Source organism: Nannospalax galili, unplaced genomic scaffold, assembly GCF_000622305.1.
Source record: "Nannospalax galili isolate Female #2095 unplaced genomic scaffold, S.galili_v1.0 scaffold553, whole genome shotgun sequence".
Taxonomy (NCBI): Eukaryota; Metazoa; Chordata; class Mammalia; order Rodentia; family Spalacidae; genus Nannospalax; species Nannospalax galili.
The window spans coordinates 3,666,934-3,689,738 of NW_008336313.1; positions in this window are offsets into that span (position 1 = coordinate 3,666,934).

Genomic DNA, 22,805 nt, shown 5'->3' on the forward strand with positions numbered 1-22,805 from the left:
TTTTTTTTGGTCTTTTTTGAGACAGGGTCTCCCAATAGCCCCAGCTGGCCTGGAACTCACTATGTAGACCAGGCTGGCCTTGAACTCAGAGATCTGCCTGCCTCTGCCTCCCAAGTGCTGGGACTAAAGGTGTGTGCCACCACGCCTGGCTGCTTTAGCTTTAAAAAAAAAAAAAATCAGTGTTGAGGGTTGAACCCAGGGCCTCAGGCATGCTGGACAATCACTTGATCAGTGAGCATGCCCCCAGTCCTCTCCAGTGCTATTTCTTTTGAGACAGGGTTGCTATTTAGTCCAGGCTGGCCTAGAATTCATGATCCTCCTGCGTCAGCCTCCCACGTGCTGGCATTGCAAGGGTGCCCTGCTGCACTGAGCTTCATCTTCTGAGATGTTCCAGCAGAGCAGAGCTTATCCTCTTATTGAAGGTCTCTGAGACATACTCATTGTGTTGGGTAGCATCAGTTGTCAACTTGACACACCTGGGTAGAATTACCTCAATTGAGGAGCTTCCTCCATTAGACTGGCCTATGGTCATGCCTGTAGGGCATTTTCTTGATTGTTGAGAGATGTGGGAGGGCCCAGTCTACTGTGGGTGGGGCTGCTCCTGGCCACGTGGCCCTGTGTTGTTTAAGAAAGCAGGCGGAGCACAGACCAGAGGAGCAAGCCAGTAAGCAGCTTGGTCTGTGCTCCATGGTATACGCTCCAGGTTCCTGCCCTGAGTTTCTGCCTTGACCTTCCTCAGTGATGAACCTGGGAGAGGTGAGGGAAAATAAACCCTTCCTCCCAAAGTTGGATTTGGTAAGTGTTTTGATCACAGCAATAGAAAGTAACTAAGATACTCACGTTTCATCTGTTTTTCCCATTCAGCTAAACTACTTGAGTTATTGTGCTAACTTAAGGAAGTGCGAAGTTGTCAACTTTGTAAAATTGCATATTTGTTGAAAAATTGTGCATTATTAGTTTTTTTTTTCCTTTTTAAGATAGGGTATCATGTATCTTAGGCTGGCTTTGAATTTGCTATGTAGCCAAAGATGACCTTCAATTCTGATCCTCCTGCCTCTACCTCCTGAGCCTGAGATTACAGGCCTGTACTATGCCATATACTTGTCATTTTCAAATGTCTTTACTCTTCCATTCAAACCTGACACTCACGTGGGTATTTTTTTTTCTGAATAACATACACATAATCTTGTTTAATAAAAATGATCACAACTCTGATACAGAATTGATAAAATGTAGCAGTGTTACAGTATCAATTTCAACTCTTCTACAAAACAACAGACTTCATTTATCAGAATCGATTTCATGTTCCATTATTCAGGGGTTAATACTATTAGTGGCATTTTAAATATGACAAAAGTAATGCTGTATGAATAACATTTTAAGTTTTAGCTAACTTCCTTCTGTTTCTACTTTTATGAGTTTTAGTTTTGGAATTTTTTTTAGTGAGTTTCATTCATTTAAGTACCCAGTAAGACCAAGCTTATTCATTTCAATGTAAACTTCAGGCTAAGGTAACCCGTGCTTCTAGGAGGGTCATTAGCTCAAGAACAAACAACAAAATGAAACAAAGAACTAAACTTCTGGACTGAACTGCAGTTGAACTGCAGAGGAATCACCATGAGAGCAGATGCACACAGCTTGCAAGTCTCTGAGATACTGAGAGTGATGTGTATCAAAAGCTCAGTGCATCTCACTGAAGCCAATTTCATGCAAAGCACTTTGGGAAAATGAGTTCCAGAACCTTCAGAACCCCTCTTCCTGCCAACCCAGCATTATTCTCTAGTGTTGAACAAAATTGGAGCAGCCTCTTAGATTGGATATGTTTTCAGTTTTCCTTGCAAGGCTCAGATTCGTAGTCCTATGTAACAGGGCTTGTGAGCCGGCATAGGCAGACCAACTACACAGCCAAATGGGGACTTTCAGGGCTAATAACTGACAGAGCTGTCAGTGGGACCCAGGGCTCCTGAATTCTGGCGCAGGTGCTTTTCTGTAAATCGTTGCTATCCATCTTAATTTTTATTTTTAAAAATACTTGTCATGCATATTCATTTCCAAAGTTTTATATTCAGATCTACTCTCTGATTTGGAATGATATCGAGTCTTTAAGAATGACTTCAAAACCATCTCCAGCTGAATAATAAAAGTGCATGCTGCATGACTTGAGCACTGACACTAAGGAACTATTTATTTAGTTGAACAAAAATAGAAATCCAATGTCCTCTCACCCAAAATGGTCCAAGTAACTTTAAAAGCTACTCTGAAGGGGTGGAGAGCTGTGGGAAATGACTAAATGGCACTGAAAGCAGCACTCTTCTCTTTGATACTTCAAAAATTACATAATTTTTGTGATAAAAGATGGGATCTAAAGGAATCAGGACATGGCCCTGAATAATCCCAGAATTGATCATGTAGGCAAGTTATATGCTTAAATACTGAAACCAATATCTGAATATGTTTAAAAAATATCCCTGCTGAGCCCATTTGAGGGCAGGTAGTCTCTTCATCACATCTTTGTATATTGTACCTGCTGTTAGCCAGGAAGCTCTAGCCACAATGGATACTGCTTTGATGTTGTAAGCTCTGAACTCAGTGCCCAACACAGAGATGCTAAGAGGCAGTCAAGCAATGCCTCAAGGTTTTGATTATCAAAAATATTTCTGTGGGAGCTGGAAAGATGGTTCAGCAGTTAAGAGTGCTGGCTGCTCTTGCAGAGGATCCAGGTTTGATTCCCAGCACCCACATGACAGCTAACAACTATCCGTAACTCCGTTTCCAGGGGATTCGATGCCTTCTTCTGACCTCTGTGAACATTGCACGACACAGGTGCACTTACACACATGCAAGCAATATACTCATATACGTAAAATAAAAATATTTCTGTGATACCGCATTGCTGCACACTTCTTGTAGGACTAGAAGTGGCAAATCTGTGAAGGGCACTCAGCTATTTTATTCAGTTATACGTTCAGGTATATTCATGCTTTCATTATTGGACAAAGAGGTATAAAGCTAGCTTTCAGGGGTGGGGATGCAGCAGCACAGTAGAGCACTTGCCCAGCATGCATGAGGCCTTGGATTTGATCCTCCTCACACTGCTGCAGGCACAAAGGCCCTCCCCAGGGAGTCAGGCAGACTCCTGTCAGGCAGTCTTCCAGGAGGTGGTGATGCTATTGTGATCAATGCAGACAAAAACCTCTGTCTCCTGCTGATGGATGAGTAGCATGGGAGTTACCCTGGCCAGCTAAAAGTGAGAAATTCTATGGAAACCACTTACGCATTAATGGAGACAGGGCATGGTAGTGGGATAAAATATTAAGAAAGGCAGTCAGGTAAGATCTTATCGATAAAGTAGAATTTGTGTTTAAAAGTTGATCACAAAAATAAATTGAAAAATAAAAAATAAATAAAAGTTGATCACTATAAAAAGAAAAAAACAATGGAAATATCACAAAGTGATCTTTGTAGTTATATTTAGAATATATGAATTAGGTTTGATTTTTTTTTTTTGCTCTGCTTGAATGCTTTTAGTTAGAATATTTGAGAAGGTGCCCACACAGCTCTATTTTATAAAAGATGCCCAGCCAACATACCAACATATCACATTTCTCTGTATGTGGAATCTACATTTAACACTCTCTCTCTCTCTCTCTCTCTCTCTCTCTCTCTCTCTCTCTCTGTGCGTGTGTGTGTGTGTGTGTGTGTGTGTGTGTTTTACTCAGTTGAATAACTAGATTTATATGACAAATAATCACATGGACACTGGTCAAGAGATGGTCCCACTGGTCTTCGTGCAGCTACAGAACAATGGACTCTCCCTCCCTATAGTGAAAGCATTCAAAATGGCAGCTGGCAGAAAGAGAGAGAGCCTGCTTCCATCCTTGGGGGCCTCTTTAAAGGTAGAGTAAGGGGTATTGTGTGGCATCACTTAAGTTTTTGTATTTAATGCTACCTGGGCACTCCCTTTAAAGATGAGGTTCTATGGAACAGGTGTGCTTTTCTTACCTGTAGAATGAACTCACTGGCCAGCAGAGCTCATACTTCAGTTGCAGTTGGGTGAGTCAGGAAGACACCCTTGGGCTCAGTGACATATCCTTTCCAGGAGCCTAATGAAGAATCTTGTTATCGCAGACTTGGGGAAAACCATCATTAAGGTAAGCAATCCTAAAGGGAAGGTGACTTTGGCATCAACAGCTTTCAAAGAAAGGAAAAGAAAGAGAAGAAGAAAAAAATGCATTATTTTTAAACATAGCTGAATGACCCAGAGAAACAGGATTAGTTGGATTGGTTAAAAATGGACAGGGAAAGACTGTGGGTGACGTACTTGGGCTCTCCACCCTATGTCCCCAGTAATGTCTGTTTGTGAACTACTATGTGGGGTCTGGGTGAGGTCATTTTATTATCTCAGCTAGCACACCATTGGTGGAGCTATTTTATCTCATGCCTTTTCCTTAATGAAAATGTTCTGAAGACCTGAGTTGCTCTTTGCCTTATCTTTTGAACTATATTTCATCAGAGCATATTTTACTATGTTTGAAAATTCATCTGGGGTGATGAAAAGGCTAAATTATGAACTGATCTCAAGCCTTTGGGAAGTCTCTTGGGTATTTTGTTTACAGTCCAGAAAGATGAAATCCACCTCTTTGAAGTTTCCCTCTTGACACATTTCTGGCCAGACTGGAGTGAGGAACTAGATTCTCTAATAGCATGGAATGCTGTGGTTCTCTTTCAGACTTTGGAAAGTTTTCACATCAAAGTAGTCAAACTAGAAGCACGTGCTATCCCACATGCTCATGCTGCTCCGCCCGCCTGAAGACCTCCTCCTCCCCTCAGTCTTGGACAGGCCATTCTCTACACACCCTTAGATCCTTGCTCAAAGGCTTCATTCTGTCATCAAGCCATCCCTGACAGCCCTCCAGATCTTCAGCAGGGCCCCACATTCAGAACTTTCATAACCTTCCTCCAATCTCCTCCTCCTCAAAATCTGGAGTTACGTATTTATCTGTGTGATGACTATTTCTCTCTCCCTAGGTAAATATAAGGTACCACTTTATCCTGTTTTCCATTGTGCCCTGGCACAGTGTTTGGCACAGGATAGGTGCTTAACAAATATTTATTGAATAAATACATTCTAACTTTTTTATGACATTTAATCACGCAGATAAACAACTTGTTTTATTAAACTCCCAGGATGCTAAGTTTCCTCTAAAAGTTAAGAGCGCAACTCAACCTCTCACTGTAGTTTTATTTTTCCACCTTTGGTCTCCATTCCTCTTTTAAAAATATTTTTTATTTAATATTTTTATTTTATGTGTATGAGTGTTATTTCCTGCATGTGTGTAAGTGTACCTGTGTTGTGCAATGCTCGTGGAGGTCAGAGGAGGGTATTGGATTCCCCTGGAACTGGAGTTACCAACAGTTCATAGCCATCATGTGGGTGCTGGGAATAAAACTTGGGTCCTCTGCAAGAGCAGCCAGTGTTCTTAACCACTGAGCTATCTCTCTAGCTCTGGTCTCCATTTTTTACTTTAAAAATATAACACTGAAGAATGTGTGTGTGTGTGTGTGTGTGTGTGTCTTTGTGTGTATCCTTGAAAACATGATTTTGTTTGTTCATCAAAGTCGGCCAAAGGTCTTTTGGAAAAACAGGTTGAAGAGATCTTTCTTGACTGGCCATGCAGGCAGAAGCATTCATGTCAAAGGGCATAAGTGATGCAAACATGATACAGGCCCCAGACCTGACAGTTTCGTTCCCCAATACTTCTGAGGACTACATTGTTTGCAGATAGTGTTTTAGAGAAAGTAAAAATTTAACCAAAAGGTGAGCAAGTTCAGCTAATAGTGATGGTTCCAACCAGACTGCCTAAGAGATTTGCTTTTGTTTTTTCCGTACTCTGACCCCACAATTTCTTGCCGTAAATTCACAAGAGCAAGGACTAAGTCCAACATGCTTCTCAGTTTACAGTAGGTACTCAATAAGCAACTATTGAGTAAGCAATGGCTCCCATGTTACAGCTGGTTTTTCATGCTTCGGAGGCAAGTAGGAATAATCAAAACTAAGAAACGTCTGTAGGAACCAGCACCTGGGTAGTGTTGTGTGACTTTTTCTCGGGAGACGCGAATAGAAATCTACTCATCCTGATAGGAGACCTAGGGTACCAACGGCAGACCAAAGAAACAATTCCGTCCAAGTTTGGCTTAGTGAACCAGTGAGTTTATTACAGAGCACAGGTGAGGAGTTCCTTACAGGAGCACGGAATACTTGAGAACAGTTGCATCATCAAAAGCCCACCCCAGCATGGTAATGCTCATGAAAGTTGCATCCTGGGAGTTCCCTGAATGACCTTCTTGCAGCTGTGCTAGCTGGAGAGTCACCTCTCTCCAGCAATTGATACTTCTATAACCTTGGGAGAGGGACCTTGTGAACCTTTTAAGATTGAGAAACTTCCTGAGATTTGTGAGTTTTGTTTGCTTCCCAAATCTTAAGGAGCCTCCCTCTAGGAGAGAATATTTCCAATGAGGAGGAAATAGGAAGGAATTTCTGAACTGTAATCAGTGGAATGACTGGTGTCACATCTGTCTAAGTCTGAGTAGTGAACACCCAAGGTAGACCCTGTTATAAGAAAATTTTACCTCTCAGGACTTGACCAGGTTCTCATTGTAAATGTTGAAGAAAAATTCCCTAAGTCTTTCTTGCAAAAAGTGGAAGGAAGAATCAATTTAGAAATAGACCAGTATACTCAGTTGTTAGGTTCTTAACAAGCAGTCGAAGTGTTTCAGGGAGGCCAGTTAACTTGAGCCTAACCTACTGGTGTTCTATCATAGTCTAGCTAGCCTGGGGAAGGGAAATACCTAGGTCTAGTCCCCTCTAACCTTCCTAATCCACCTAAAGGAGAAAAAAACTGAGAAAGTTTTTGGCTGGTCACAGTCAAGAGGCACAGTCTCACTTAAAGACTGACCTAATCAGAAGACTGAAGAACGCTTCCTGCCCTCTGTATCTAACTAGCACATCACTGAAGGTCTATTTCCAAAGTTCCTTTCACCCAGTGCATCACATCCAGCTATCAAGAAAAAAAAAGTGCTACAGTGGCTCATGCCTACAGTCCCAGCCATGTATGAGGCTGAGGTGGCGGTCCTGTGAGTTCAAGGCCAGCCTGGCCAAAATAGTGAGAAGAGAGGGGAAAGAAAGGAAAGGAAGAAAAGGGAAAGGAAAGGGAAAAGAAGCATGCTGAAAGACGAAAACCCGTGACGAGAAAGAAGATGGTATTAGAACCACGGATGGCAGGAATGTAACAAATACTTTGAAACAATTATGACTAATGTGTGGAAGCCTTAAAGGATAAAACAGACAGTATGCAAGAGCAAATGGGCATTTAGGTATGTAAGAGAAAAGCAAAGGTGATGCAAAAAAGGAGAGCGGTAGATCGGACACGGGGAACGCCTTTGGTAGGCTGTCAGCAGCCACGGCCAAGGACTCTCTGTGAAGAGCCGTATCTGTGAGTACCACCTCCAAAGCGGGGAATACAGAAAGTAAGGCCCAAAACATCAAAATGGAGTATTCAAGAACTGTGGGACAGCTGCAAAAAAATTAACATATGTTTAATATAAATTGTCTTGAGAGAATAAATTAAAATGAAAACGTATTTGTCATATTTTTAATTGATCTAGCATGATAATTTGTTCAAAATAATAACAGGAGGCTGGAAAGATTGCGCATCTGTTAGATGCTCTTGCTGTTCTTTCAGAGGACCAGAGTTTGGTATCTACCACGGATATCAGGCAGCTCACAACCTCCTGTAATTCCAGCTGCATGGTATCTAACACCTTTTTCTGGCTTCTGTGGGCACTCACACACATATGTACATACAGGTAACATATACACAAAATAATTTCAAATAACAGCAACAATTTTAAATATGGTTAGGTCTCTCGAGTGGGCTTAGTTATAAGAAACTCAGTTATAAGTAACTTAGTTATAAGTAAAATTAACAGCAGTTATGACACAGGATAAGAGGGGGAAGTGAGCTATTTTGCTATTACAAGACACCACACGACCCATGAAACAATGTGGAATATTTTGAAAGTGGGGTTAGGTTTACTGTAAACTTTTATTGGATTGCAAAGGTAAACAAGAAGAGGAGGGAGAGGGAAGAAGGAGGAAGAAGAGGAGGAGGAGGGGGGAAGGGGGAGAGGGAGGGGGAGGAGAGATACTGAGAATGAAATTATGTAAAATATTCAGAATTACAAAAGGCAGAAAAAGTGGCACAAAAACTAGAGCAAAGAAGAAAGGTAACAAGTAGAAAGCCCCACAACATAGTACATATTAATCCAGCGATATTAGCAATCACTTTGAATGCCAATGGTCAAAAGACAGATCACTGGAATGATCCAAAAATCAGCCCCAGCCAGGCATGGTGGCACAGACCTTCAGTCCCAGCATTCAGGACCCAAGGGGAATCAGGGATCAAAAGCCCCCAATGCAAATTTTCTCTGTGTCCTCTGAGGGCTCTACAACCACCATGGGAACAAGGGAAATGGAGCTGCTGATCTGATTGGGAACCCCTTTGAGGGGTTCTTTCCTCCCCTACCCCACCCTGGGAAGGCTGTCCTGATTGGTTCTTACCTTCACTTAAATTTGCCTACCAGGCCCAGCCAATTGAGGGCCCACCTGGGTCTGTATAAGGCCCTGGGCATGGCTTTTTTGTCAGTCCACCTCTCTGGCTGGAGGGCAGCTCTTTGATGGGTGATTTGCTCAGATTCTTCAGAGGAAGTCTCACTGGACTTGCCCTTAGTTCTGCCACCTTTACCTGTTCTCCATCGGCAACCTGTTCTCTGCAGACTGATCTTCAGAGATCAGCTGTGAGTTGCTGTCTTGCCACCACCAAGAGCTTGACACCTGCTGGCAACCCTTCTTCGGTACAGAGACCCCCCCCCAAGGGGTTTAGCACTGTAACAGTCACAGGCAAGTGGTCTCTATTGGCACCCTACTGCTACTGAGGTCACAGCCTCTACTTTTCTGTGCCAGTTGTCACTTCCATGTGAATAAAACTCCTTTTTTCATTCGTTTACCCTCTACAGTCTGCCCACTTCATCCTTGGACAGGGGCAAGACAAGAACACAACAAGAGAATCAGCAGTCTCACACCATGCCTGGCTTTTTACATGAGTCCTGAGGATCAGACTCGGGTCCTCATGCTTGTTCAGCAAGCACTTAACCTGCTGAACCATCTCCCCAGCCTGCTTGTGATTCTCTGGGTTCGTGCTTTGCATGTGTTTGCAGGTCATTTGTTCTTCTCACTGTATAGTATTCTGTCCCCCAAGTTCCACAATTTACTAAACTTTTTTTCCCTGTGCTGTGGATGGGCTTAGAGATTGTGGTGATCAGGCTGTACCCTCTGTAAGTTACTCCACACTGTGTGAAACAATGGCTTTCATTCTGTGCCTTGCCCTGGGTGACTCCATTTCACTAAACATCACTTGGCTCCAAATTGAGTGTAAATGCAGAGATGGAATGACCCTGGTCTCATTCTCCATGTATTTATCACCACCTGTCCAGCACCAACCATAAGGCATAAACTGCTACAATAACATTCTTGCAAGTGAAAAAGTACCAACTATGAACCTTTAAAGTATATGAAGAATACATTAAAAACATCCTTTTAAGGCCATATCAGTAAAGCCAGGCCTATACATTTATCAAACACAGCAGACCAGTGATGCATACAATACCTGTGATGGCTAATCCTGGTCATCAACTTGACACACCTGGGAAGAAGGAACCTTAACTGAAGAATTTCTTCCATCAAATTGGTCTGTGAGCATGTCTGTGGGGCATTTTCTTGATTGCTAATTGATGTAGTGAGGCCCAGTCCACTGTGAGTGGTTCATTCCCTAGGCAGTTGGGCCTGGGCTGTATAAAAAAAGCTTGCTAAGGAAATTAATAAGAAGCCATTCTTCCATGACTCCTGTCTCCAGGTTCCTGTCTCCAGGTTCCTGCCTTGGCTTCCCTTGATGTTGAACTATAACCTGCAAGCCAAATAAACCCTTTCCTCCCCAAGTTCGTTTTGGTCAGTGTCAGTGTTTTATCACAGCAACAGAGAAGCAAACCAAAACACTGTCGCTTGGATCCCATAAAAAGAAAGATATTTAACACTCCAATGTCAATGTCCCTGGTAGACATCACCACTGGCTTGTCATCCAGTCAGCTTGGACCAGCAGGCAGATAGCTCAGCATAGTCCCAATGCTGCCCGACATGGCCCACTCTAATTGCTATCTCTCTGTCCATCCATTTGTCCCTCTCTACTTTCTTTGCATCTATATGAGCTCTGCATCTGTATCAGCTCTATATCTGCCTCTGCATTCTGAGGCCGCTTTAACCATTTTTTAGCCATTTTATAGTATATATTATTTGTATACATTACTGTGTAATGTGTGATCAGAGTTAATTTTAGTAATTAAATTTAGAATAAAAGAACCTGCAATTGCCAACAGCCAAGCTAACAGGGAATTGGGCTTACTCGGTAAATTGCAGCCAATTACTTGGAATTGTTTATTCTGGCTGTGGAAAGATAAAAACAAGTCCATTTGTTTCCAACAGAGTGTGATTCACATCACCAATGCCAGGCAAACACTCTACAACTGAACTGAGCTACAGTCCAGACTTGGTTTCTCAAGATAGGGTCCCTTCAATTTTGTGATCCTCCTAGTTCTCTAACCCTAAGTTCTTGAATTAGAGGTATGTACCACCACATCCAGCTCTAGTTATACCTTTGATGAGCATTGAGACTGTTTCTGGGTTTGATCTCTTAAAACTAGTACTGCTAGAAATTTCATTAAATTCTTAAGCAGTATTTTCCACATCATTTCTTTTGGCCAAGTCACAAAATTTTTAAAATAGCAAAGGGCTACTGAATAATAGAGGGGGAGAGAGAGAGAGAGAGAGAGAGAGAGAGAGAGAGAGAGAAGGAGAGAGAGAGAAGAGACGAGAGTTGACCCTCACTAGCAGAATCCTCCCCAGCAAACATCTCAGGGACTCACTGGGGTGGCCTGTACTCTCACTCAGTCTACCTTGACCCTGTGTCTCACACTTCCCTATTGTCCTCTTAGTCCCAGTAACTCCAACATGTGACCAGGCTCTTTCTTCAATCCTCTCATTCTTTCTCTATCCCAGAACACCAAAAGAAATAACCATGTGTTTCCCAGGCTCTCAGTGAGAGATTTGGGGGGAGAGAAGGTGAGGCAAGTGGGAGACAGGGGTCAGGGATCGGGGTTCATTTACCAGAAACAGCTGAGAAGATATTATTGCATGCTCTTGTTTCCAAACGTCTTTAGGTCATCAACTCCAAAGGGAACTTTTCTGGCATTGTTGGAGCCTCAGGCCCAGCCCTTTGTGGCCCAGATTTCTTCTACCTCCCCTGGGTATCCTTCCCCAGTGTCCCAGGAAAGGACTTCCATCATTCTCATGCAAAGCCCACACTTTATTGTGCAAAACCATTTCTAACCCCTTCAGAAGTCCTGGATTCTAGCTCTTGGCTTTCAAATAGTTTATTAGAGTTTAAATAAATAACAACAAAAAAATTTTCTCCTCAAAATTCTTCTGCCAGCCATTTAAAGAGCACCTGTTCCTGTTCCACTAAATGAAGACAGGAATACAGTCTAAGGTCTGATAATTAAAAATCATTTTCCCTTCATTGATAGCCGTTAGACTGTAAACTTGTGGCTAATCAAGCCGTGCCCACCTTTAGCAGCCTCTTTCTTACAGCCACTGTATAGGAAATGGAAGGCCCCTCCCTGTCAAAAGGCTGTCTGTGATCTCCAATCCTCTGCTTCCAAATGTCCATTTCCAGAACAGCAGGCATCATTCTCACTTCCCCTTGGAGGTTTGCAGACTCAGGCCAACAGACTCCAGGACATCAGAGGGCTACTGGCATAATGGGTACACCTTCATTAAGTATACCCCTCATTCCCACCTCCTTCATATCCCCAGACTCCTGCATTCTTCCCTGGAATGGAGAACCCCTCCCCAGCCCCTGCTACCCAAGAATCATGAACAGCCCAGCTGCAGGCCTGTGCTGTGGTCTACTCATCAACCATGTGACATGAAACCTCCGTTTTCCTTTACAATCTGTAAGAAGAAACTCCAACTCTGCCTCACGGGCCTGAACTCTTTTCAGAGTCCCCACCATGCTGCTGTCTGTCTGTCCATGTCATGAATAACTGTCCTAATAAAATCTCTTACCCAAAAGGACAATTTGCTGCTCCCTTGAACCCCAAACCTGAAACCTTCCAGTAACTCAAACAAATGTGAGCATCATGGCTGGGGAGATGGTTCAGTAGTTAAGGGTACTGGTTGCTCTTACAAAAGTTCAATTCCCAGCACCCACATAGTGGCTAACAATTGTCCATAACTCCAGTTCCAAGGGGTTCAACATGGTTGCACTTACATACTTGCGTGTAAAACACACACATAAAATAAAAATAAATTTTAAAAACAAGTAGCACAGGGTCAGCTCCTAGGGGTGCCATGGGGGCATCAGTCCCATAGCATCCACACTTTCCCAGACAATCTCTTTGTTTCTTCCACCTCACTATCAGCCCCTTCGGTCCAACATATGCCAATATCTCTGCCTCTGTGCCCCACAGAGACACCAGGCCCAAGCAGTCATCATTGGCTCAGGGCACATCAAGCTTAACCCTCTCAGGTCAGTTTCTGTTATTTTGAATTTATACAACATTCTTTGCCAACCTTATTGAAAGCATGTTTTCATAAAAACTCCTCTCATTCCACTTACTACCAGCTAAATTTATCTGCACAGAGGTTAGCAACATGGAATTATTAATATGGGAGTGAGCTATTTCCTGAGTACTTTAGACATGACTGTGACTCTGTGACTCTGTGGTTCATTCTTGTTGCTTTAGATATCTGTCCCCAAACAAAATACATTTATTTATGTTTTTAGTTGTTTATTGTTCTCTTTTCCTTCTTTCCAAGAGAGATTTAGACAAGCAATTTTTAGAAGAGCAGCTTTCCCCCTCCGTGTGGAATACTTGTAATTAGAAAATGCTAGAACAATCCCATTAAGACTCAAGCCATGCCTTCTCGAAACCCTCTAGTCATGGCTTTGTTACTGGAGATGTTGGGGTCAACCCCAGGCCCTGGCAGCCCTAAGGACCTATAGGCTCCGGCACCTGTCTTCAATAGGCCAGTTAAAAAGAAAAGTGTAATAGTGTAAAGCACAAAAAGATTTATTAAATGTGACCATATTGGGAAGAGGAATAAAAAGATCCAATGACTGTCCTCCAGCAAGCTCATTTTCAGGATCCTTACATGAGGTCAGGTTAAAATGGAAGGCAAGAGTTATGCATAACCAAGCAGTCCTGGTCAAGGTGTGGTCCTATCACTGGCCCATCCTTGACACATTATTGTCTCAGCTCTTGCCTCCCAGTTCGCAGCACTGTGTGAAATCTTTCCCAACAGCTGGTACCAGGGCCCCCAACTTGAGAATCCTTGCAGGACCTCTGGGCCCCACAGGATCTGTCCAATGTCTACACACTATCTTCCCCACCCCTCATGCCGCAGGCCAAGCAGCTCAGACCTCTCACTTGCTCATTCCTCTTTTTGGATTATCTTCCCCCACTGCTGCCTCTCCAACCACATGAGCTCTCCTCTACTTCCTTCAAATGTCATATGCTTAGTAAGCCTTTCCTGATGGATGTCACCATCACCTGCCCAAGTCCAAACACATGTTCGTAATAGTCTATATCCTGTTCTTTCTTGATTTTTCACTTTCATCAGCATAACATACATTTTATATGTTAGTGTATTTTACTTTTTGCTTCTATGCAAAAAAGTAACCTAAATGGAGCAGGGTTTGGGTCTATTTTATTCATTGCAGTACCTCCAGTAATAAGAATAATATGTAGGACGTGATAGGCACTCAACAAATACTTCTTGAAAGGATGGAGAACAAACCGAATCCAGTGTTGAACGACTAAATGTAAAGCAGGCTCCACTGTTTGCTCCTTCTCATCATCCACACGTCACTTCAACAATGTGTTATCTAGATCCATCTTAGTGAAATGGCCCCTCTTAGAAGTCAGTCTCTCTGCCTTTATCATGACTTATTTCTTCATGTCATTGACATTAGCCGAACGTTTGTTGCCTACTTACAGGTGAATGCCATGAAGGCAAAGAACTTACATGACTCACATTTTTGTTTTTCCTCATCAAAACTTTATGTATGGGTCTTCTTTCATGCTTGATTCTGTTCTAGCGATTTATGTGGATGGCCTTCTCAATAAATCTGAAAGTCAAGTAGTATATTAATTTCTCAAAAATGTTTTGATTGGGATTGCATTGAATTCATAGATCAATTTTAGGAAAATTGATATCTTAATAGTGAATCCGACTCATTGGATAGCTATCTATCTGAAGATCCCAAAAGCAATGGGGGCCCATGTCCTGGTCCCTTGCAGTGCCCTGGGAAAGTGAGAAGACCCGAGAAGGGAAGTAGCTTTATGGTTTTAGCCTTATCAGAGATGACCTTGAACCAACAGTGGTCCCCGAGGTGGAAACCCAGTAACTGAAGGCAATGAGTATCTCAGGAGTAAACTGATGACAGATGAATATGAGTGATGCAAAGGTTGAAGACCTGTTCCGTGCCTTCAAGTCTAGACTTTCTGTGGTACTGGAGGTTTCAATGCCAAGGGAACTGAATTTCTCATTAGTCTAATAGAAACAGGAAGCATGAAATCGAAAGTAGTTAAGATGATATAAGAAAAACAAGAAAATGAAAGGTATTTCTCTGTATTCTCCAAAGAAACAGAACAAGTGTATGGATGGATGTATGGGTGGGTGGGTAGATGGATAGATGATAGATAGATGATAGATAGATAGATAGATAGATAGATAGATAGATAGATAGATAGATAGATAGATAGATAGATAGATAGATAGATAGATAGATAGATAGATAGATAGATAGATAGATAGATAGATAGATAGATAGATAGATAGATAGATAGATAGATAGATAGATAGATAGATAGATAGATAGATAGATAGATAGATAGATAGATAGATAGATAGATAGATAGATAGATAGATAGATAGATAGATAGATAGATAGATGATAGATGCTAGATGATTGATAGATGATAGATAGATAGATGATAGATAGATAGATAGATATAGATAGATGATAGATAGATAGACAGATAGATAGATGATAGATAGATAATGGAGATAGATAGATAGATGGATGATAGATAGATGATAGATAGATAGATAGATAGATAGATAGATAGATAGATAGATGATAGATAGGCCAACTGACTTATTTTGAGGAATTGTATCATATGGTTACAGAGGCTGAAAAGTGCCAAGAAGTGTAGTCAGCAAGCTGAAGACCCAGGAGAGACAAGCATAGTCCCAATCTAAACCCAAAGACTGAGAACCAAGTCAATACTAGAAGTTCAGTCACATCCAAGTCCAAAGAGCAAAAGAAGACAGTGCCCCAGCTTAAAAAGGGTTAGGTAGAGAGAGCAATTTTTTTTTCACTCCCTGCCCCACCCCCTTGGACTCCAATGTTTGGATGAGGCCCATCCACTTTGAAGAGGGCAATCTACTTCACTAGTCTAATTATTCAAATGTTAATATCATCCAGAAATGCTTCACAGACATACCCAAAATAACAGTTAATCATTATTCTGGTACCCATGGCCCAGCCAAGCTGGCATATAAAATTACCCATCACATGAGATAATTTTTGTGCAATCTTTCTGGACTAAGATTCATACCTATGTGACTGGGAAATAGAGGTGGAGAAAGAGGCATCAAGATGCACATACGATGGTTTGAGAGATGGCTCATTGGGCAAAGCATTGGCCATGCAAGCATGAGGACCTGGGTTCAGATCCCCAGAACCCACAGAAAGCTGGACGGAGTAGCACGGGTCTGCAGTCCCAGTGCTCCTTGACATGGGTAGCACGGACAAGAGATTCCCTAGAAGCCTGTAGCCCCACTAGCTGACACTTACAGCAGCAAACAACAGAGACCGTCTCAAACAAAGGAGGTGAAGATTGACAGCAGACTGTATGCCATGGTATGCATGTAGCTGCGTGCAAACTCACAAACATGCATACACATTGTATGCACACACACACACTTTTTTTTAATTTAAAAAGATTAATTTAGGAAGCCAGATGGCAGAGAAAGACCAGAAACCCTTCTGCACTTTGGTCTACATATAACGAAACAGAGAATGTGCTAGAAAAGTCCTATGATTTCCAAATGCAGAGAGAGGCAGATACAAAGTAAATGACCTATGAAGAATCAGGACTCTCATGTCACATGCCTTTAAGCCTTGGACTAGGCCTAGCTTTCCAACACATTTCCATTCCTAAATGCGTCTTTCTCTTCTTAATAAACGGCCTCCATTTCTACTGCTCTTCGTGTGTCTTTCTTCAAACTCTTTGTTCTGTAGAAGACTGTGTCAGATTCCCCAGGAGTCGGGGTTACAGGTGGTTGTGAGCAGTCATGTGGGTGCTGGGATCTGAAGCTGGGACCTCTGAAGCAGTCACTGCTCGTAACTGCTGAGCCATCACTCCAGATCCACCTCCATTTTCTTTCTTTCTTTCTTTTTCTGAGGGAAGGTCTCACTTTGTAGCTTTGGCTAGCCTAGAACTCGCTATGTCAACCACACTGACCTCAAATCCAGAGATCCAGAGATCTGCCTGCCTCTGTCTCCTGAGTGTTGGGATTAAGGCATGTACCACCATGCCTGGCTCCATTTATATTTTCTTAATTGACAGGTAAAATTGTATGCATTTGCCATGTACAAGAGTGTGCAACCCAGGCTAACCCAAACTAATGAGTCTCCTGCCCTCAGCCTCCCAAATGCTGAGATCACAGGTATGTGCCACCACGTATGACTTCTTGGACCTCTCTTTTTTATTGTGACCATAATCTGACCAGTGTCCTGACTAACTCATACTTTCACTTCCTAATTGTATTACTTTGTTTGTTGTTGCTCTACTTACAGAAAGAACTGAAGGGAGGAAAGACCTACTTGGCTCAGTTTCAGAGAGTTCAGTCATTGGTGTCTTGGCTTTGAGTTTTTGGACCCGTTGGTGGCAAGAGAATCCTATGCATCATATTGGACAAGGTAAAGAGAGAACGGGCAAAGGACAATACACTCCCAAAGGCCTACCCCCAGGGACCTATGTCCTCCAGATAGGTCCTCCCTCTCCATTTCCACAGCCTCTCAGAATAGCACCACAAGCTGGGGGAAAGTATTCACAACATGAGCCTGTGGAGAACACTTCATATTCAAACCATAACAGTAATTCAGGAGCTATTCTGTTTGTACTTATTTGGGGAATTTTATAATAAACACTTATGAGGGTAATGGACTTCCAGATATTATAACGGGTACAACTGAAAAAAAAAAAAATAGGAGCATGAAGTGTAAAAAAAAAAGAAAAAAGAAAAGAAAAAAACAAGTGAATTTCTAAAATGAACATTTTAACAGGCACATAAATTTTGGAAAATTCTAAAACAGAATATATAAGCATATGCTTAGTTATCACCAAAGAGAGCTTCACCTAGCTGCTGGAAAACACCTTGGAAATAAATATAGAAGGATCCTGAGGAATCAGCTTTGAGAACCACTTATCTAAGCTGCTTTACTAAGTGACAAAACAATGAAGCCCAGTCCTACCACTCCTCCCAAAACTTCAGCTGCAACCACCGCACGCCTCCTGAGCCTGCTGTACCCCTCTCACTTTTCTTTCCATTGGAGAACTCTCTGTTCTTTGTCTCCGCTTCCTTTCCACAGGTACCCTCCTCATCAACACTTAAACAAAACCAGTTCAACCCCTCCTCCCAAATACAACCTAAAAGGCTGTTCTCTTCTGCCTCCCTCTGCTCACTGCCCTGTTGCGGGGGCCCCCACCTTGAGTCTCACCCACTTCCCTTAAACCTTGATGACCCTCAAGGCTTTATCCTTAACCCTCACTGCTTCTCCCCTGGGAGTTACCGCACGATCTCGTCCCTTCCTGTCAGGTCACTGCACTTTTCATCTAGTTTTTATTTTTCTCTTCACAATAAAATATAATCTCTATAGGCAAAGATCTGTCTGTCCTCACTGCTGTGGCAAGGACAGTCTTCCATTTTGTGGACTCTTACATTGATAAAATTTTGAAGTCCTTAAGGGAAAAAAGTGCTTTTTTGATAAACTTAAAATCTGAAAAGTAGGAAAAGAATAGAAAATCTATAAAAATGAAATATAAGTAATCAAAAAGCACCTGAATTACTTTGGTATTGGTTTGATTCCTGGACATTTTCCTACAGGGTTTAGGAATAACTGGTAACTTCTGGTAGTTCAGGCAAAGACTTTATTCATTATGTTTTACAGACTTATTGAGATATAATTTGCATACCATAAAATATATCTTTTTTTTTTAAAGAGAGGATCTCACTATGTAGTCCTGTTTGGCTTGGAACTCACCAAGTAGGCAAGGCTAGCCTCTGACTCACAGAAATCTGCTTGCCTCTGTCTCCCAAGTGCTGAGATTAAAGGTGAGCATCACCATGCCCAACCAAAAAATCACCTATTTGAAATGAATAATCGATGCTTTTTTGTATGCCCATAGAGTTGTGCACATATCACCACAATCAATTCTGAACATTTTCATCACTTGTGGTAAACTTCTACCACGTTTTCTTAGTTAATGGACATTTTATTTGATTTTGTTGTTTTATTGAGAGGAAATTCCTATACTACAATGCATCCTTTAAAATGTACAGTCCAATGGTTTTAGTACATTCAAAGAGCTGTGCAACCACCACCTGTAATTTCAGAACATTTCCATCATCCCATATATACTGTCACTCACTTCCCCTCCCAGCCATAGCAGATCTAGGGAAGCCTATGCATCTGCAGTCTGAGTCTGATCAATTCCATGTAGTATTACAAAAAATAAGAAGTTATGAAATATTCCAAGTCTTTTAGCCCAAGAAACTGGAAATGTAAGGAGAGTAAGGAGTTTGACTTTGGATGTGCTGGGTCTGAAACGCACACTCAGCATCGAAGTGAACAGGACATACTGCCAGCTGTGTATACAATCCTGGGGGTTAGAGAAGTCCAGGCTGGAAATGAAATGTGTATGCCATCTGTCTACAAAAGGCATTTAAAGACTTGAGACCACAAAATCACCAAATCCATGAGTGTAGAGTAGAAAAGGCTTTTGTTGAAGTTTATCCCTTAATGGATTATGTGGGTTGAAGCCTGTACCCATCAGAGAACTCTTCTTCCAGAAAGAGATTTCATACAGTGCTGACAACTTGTTGGACTACCTTGTGGGAGAGAATGGAGCAGAGACAGTGATGGACAGGACAACATTGTGACCAGGTGTGGTAATAGAATGCCACATTACACCAATGACTGCAAAACAAAAACAAACAAACAAAAAAACAGCCTGACTCTGAGCACCCCTTAAAACCAAGAGTGGGGCCCAATCTGTTCTGAGAACTTGTTCCTTCTGATTTCTTCTAGAACTTCACTCTTAAACAAAGTCCTTGCTCTCCATTGAAACCATACATCATCCAGCATGAAATGGGGAGGGTATAAAGAAGCTTATCTTATAAGAGAAGGATTTTCCCTTTCTGACCCCTAACCCAGAACAGCATACCTGATCAAAAATGGATGTTATCAATCTAATCCCACCTGTTGTTACATAAATAGTAACATAAATACTTCCTTGCTTCTAATGATATTTGCTGCTTTCAAAGCTTTATAGTTTCACAACACACACACACACACACACACAAATATGTTTAAAAATATATATGATGGAGCTCAAGGGCAAAGAAGGGTCATGAGGGATTAAAGTATATGTTTTGGTTACAAGAACCCAAAGGCTAGTAAGCTTTTTTAATATTATAAATAAACTGAGATAGTGTTAAATGCTCTTAAAACATGACATTAACTTTGGTTACAAGGTTAGCTCAGGTTCTGTTTGTAACAGAAGGTATTCCCATAAGTCATTTCCACAACCAGGATGCTTAGCTATGCATAACTCTGGTCCTCTGTTTAAGCCTAAACCTCATGTCAAGACCCCAAAGATGGACTCGGGGAGGTAATTGGATCTTTGTCCCTCCTTGCAATGTGGTCCCATTAAATACATTTTCTTTTGCTTTTCAGTATTAATATGGCTCTTTTAGTTGGCTTATTGAAGATGGGTAACCAAACCTGGCTTGTTGGGGTGCAGACTGTGACCCTAAGTCCAGTAATGAACATGCTAAAGAGCTCTGATTCTGTCAGGGCAGTAAGCTGTTTGGTGAGGAAGGCTCTAAGAATCATGAAACTCTAGAATATGGTGATACAAATTTTCTCAACCACAGAAGAAATCGAAGTGCTGAGGTAGAAGCATAGGTACATATATGCTTCAAATTTAACTGTATGATTAGTGAGATTATACTATCTGTAAATTAATTTCTTCATAATTTAGTTGCTACATCCATTCACAACCAACAAATCTTCCCTAAATGTGCCATGCATAAAGACACATAATTCCTTCAGTAGTATTTAACATTTGTGCCTTTTTCTGTGTTTCCCAAAGGCTTATTTAGAATGTGTAGTACATTTTTTTTATATATGTTAGTTTTGTTCTTCCCTTTCCAATACAGCACGTCTTTTTCCTTTTTCTTTTTGTCTGTGTATGTGTACATGGACGCTTGCATGTGAGGGCAGGTGTGTGTGGGTACATGTGGAAGCCAAAGGTTGACGTCAGGTGTTTCTCTCTGTCGCTCTCCACTTTATTAAGGTAGGGTCTCTTGATGAACCTGGAACTTCCCAGTTGTCTAGTCTAGCTAACTTACCTCAGAGGCTGAGTGCTGGGATTAAGAGGGCTACCATGCCAGCCCAGCTTTTTTATGTGGGTGCTGGGGATCTAAACTCTGGCCTTCACACTTGAGTAGCCAGCTCTTTATCCACTGACCCATCTCTCCAGCCCCTCTTTTGATTAACCACAGCACTCCATCTGAACTCCAAGTCTGCCACTTCCACAGGGAGACTGTCAGACCCAGTGCAGTTGTGCTTAGGGCCTTGAATTCCTTATTATGAGCAGAACAATGCTCCAGAACTTTTCAACTATAGCAAGAGTAGATCAAAACTAGTGAAATTTTCACTAAAATTATCCAGACAAAACAGCGGATAAATAAATCTGTTAGTTTCCTTTCCAAATATAATGTATCTCAAAGCATAACAGAAACTTTTATTTAATGATGTGCAAGTTGAAGCACTAGTGACAGGTGTTATGTGTGACCACTCTCATCCCACATCACGTACCAGAAAGAGTCTCACGGTCAGTTCCCACCATGGTTGGAGGTGGGACCACTGCTCTACCCCAGCAGCACCACTACTTGAAATTATATCTCATGAGCTATCATACACTAGGACTTTTGCAAATAAGGTAGTTCAAAGTGGAAAAAAGAGAACAGAAACACATGTTGTATTTATCTATGGAAATGACATGTCCACGTTGGGAATTAATCACTGTGCCTAGAAATGCATCTTCACGAGCATTTTGGTTCTATTAGGTACAAAACTGATTTTGCCAACTTGGAGAAGGTGCATTTTTATGCATCATCTGATCATTACCCTAGGAGTATCAAAGTATGATTAGCATAATGAAACATTTCTGCTTCTAGAAGAATCTTCACTGAGAAGTTACCTAAGAGGTAAAGATTTCTGGAGGACTCTAAGAAACATATGTGGGTTCCTTAGTTGGGGGTGTCCAATAAACAATTATAAACATGAAAACAGCTGAGAACCCTGCCGGCCTTCTCTACACAGCTGGGCTGCTCATTCACTGGGATGGGTCTGGAGGCACGCTCACATGCATGTAACATACAGGTGCCTGCTGGTGCATCTACACCAGTCTCAGGCAGGGAAGCCAATCAGAAGGCACTCATTCTGTCAAGAAACGGAATCAGACTGCTTTTTCTACAACACAGTATCACCTGCACTTAGAAAACTGATACTCAGGAAGGGACAGATTGGTGAAGTTGAAATAGGAAGACCTGGGAGACAGGAGCAAGGGCAGGCTAGGAAGGAGGCTCGAAGGAGGCTAGGAAGGAGGCTAGAAGGAGGCTAGGAAGGAGGCTAGGAAGGAGGCTAGAAGGAGGCTAGAAGGAGGCTAGAAGGAGGCTAGGAAGGAGGCTAGGAAGGAGGCTAGAAGGAGGCTAGGAAGGAGGCTAGAAGGAGGATCCTGGTTGGAAGAGCAGGAAAGCAAAAGAGCCGAGGAAGGCCTTGGCTGCAAGGGCCGAGGCAGAGGGGCGTGCAAAACTTGAAGGAAAACGAGGTGGAACTTGCTCTGTCCTCCCCAAGACAGTTCACACTGCCGATTCAAAGACCCCAAACTCTAGTAGGTATGTCACGTTGCACTGTCAGTGACAATAGTTTAACCTGCCACAACCAGCTCAGCCTGGAAATCCAATCATCAGTTCAAAATGTCACTGCTGTGGAAAGGTGCTTCCAGTCTTCCTAACAGTCAGCTGTTTGGAATGTATTATTAGTCCCTTCATAAGACTTTTTACTTGTGGGAAATTTTATGAAGTGTATTCTCAATTTTAGAATGTAATCAATATGTCCTGAATTTCTAAATATATTCTACAATGGGGCAGGGGGCTTCTTATAAGGAAAAAAAGATATGCAACACTTTTGTAACCAGGATAAAACTTCTGTACTGAATATTCATATATGACTAACATTTATTGCTTATAATAGTTGGGCCCTGCAGAATAA